Genomic DNA, 1,413 nt, shown 5'->3' with positions numbered 1-1,413 from the left:
AAAATTTAAAAATCAGTTAACTTTTTTTATTTTTTCAGTGGCCCTAATCCTCTTCCGTACCTTTACCCTTACTCGAAAGGTCAAAATACACAGTATGGCATGTAGTTTAAGATTCAGAGGTCATCAGGATCACGTTGATTATCATAGATTCAATGTCTCAAGACATGCTAGACGCAAACTAACAGGTTTGACCTTCAAAGCCATAATTTTTACTTGCAGTCTTTCAAATGAAATACATGCATTTGACCAACTTTTGAAAATGCAACTTTGATTTTTGTCATCAAGAAACAATAAGAAACAAAGTCGTCATTACATTTAAGATCCTAATATGAGATTTCAAAGCATAACTATGAGACACAAGCCCATAGTTCCAAATTAATTTATAAATGATTAAGGATAAAAAGGAGGGGGGAAAAAATGGAAAAAAAATAATTAATGGCAAAAAATTATACTTCCACATCCATGCTTCAAAGATTAGGTTGTTTTATTATTATTTTTTTTCTGAAATGATTTATTTGGTTTATTTGCTTTGTTGTAAATATCTATCTGTCTGTTCTGCTTCCCTCCCCTTGATGAAGTGAATCTGCTGCTGTGTCTACAATGAACTCTGTTATAATTGTATTTTTATGTATTTTTATTATATCACTGTGTGTGAGCAAGCCAAAGCAAAATTCTGCCATCATTGTGTAGACGATACATTTTCTTTTCTATTTTTTCCATTATAAAAAAAATACTTCCTCTGTTCTAGTCTCATTACAATTTAGTTTCAGATTCGTCCATCCAGTGGCAGTTGTAGATCAAATTTACCAGGACCAGTGTTTTTTTAAAGGGCACAGAACAAAAGTAAAAGAAAACAGGGAAAGAGCGGATTGTTTAGCTTTGAAGTTAGCCACAAAGCCAAGGTTGCAGACTCCTACTTCACATTTCCTATTAAAAACAGCATAAATACAGCTTGCATTCTAGAGAATTTCTCTTATTTAAAATACAGATTATGTGTGTCTATTTTATGTTGAAGGAATCTCAACTCAGCTTCAAGAAGGCACCTTCAATTATTAACTAAGGCTGGAGAAGATGATGTCCAAACATAGGGAAAATAGTCTGTGAATGGTAAATGTGTTTTTTTTTTTATTTAGTAAAATACCCCTCAGTGTTAATTGTTGTCCTATAAATGTGTTGTTGGTTTTCAAAGCGTCTGCAGCTTCTGCCCCACCACTCATATGATCACTGAAATACATGAATGGAAGACTTGTGGTTTTCTATAAATAAACTCCCAGTTGGACAGTCTTAGTTTAAGTGCTCTGTGTCCTCCACAAATCCATTAGTCTTTTGGAGCTTTTATGGTTCCTTCTCCAGTCATGGCTCATGCATCTGAGCTCCTGCTGCATGCTGGAGGGCAGAACAGAAGACAATGTG

The sequence above is a fragment of the Cyprinodon variegatus genome, unplaced genomic scaffold, assembly GCF_000732505.1.
Source record: "Cyprinodon variegatus isolate N-32 unplaced genomic scaffold, C_variegatus-1.0 Scaffold47, whole genome shotgun sequence".
In the NCBI taxonomy this organism is placed as follows: domain Eukaryota; kingdom Metazoa; phylum Chordata; class Actinopteri; order Cyprinodontiformes; family Cyprinodontidae; genus Cyprinodon; species Cyprinodon variegatus.
Note: the sequence above shows the minus strand (reverse complement) of the source record.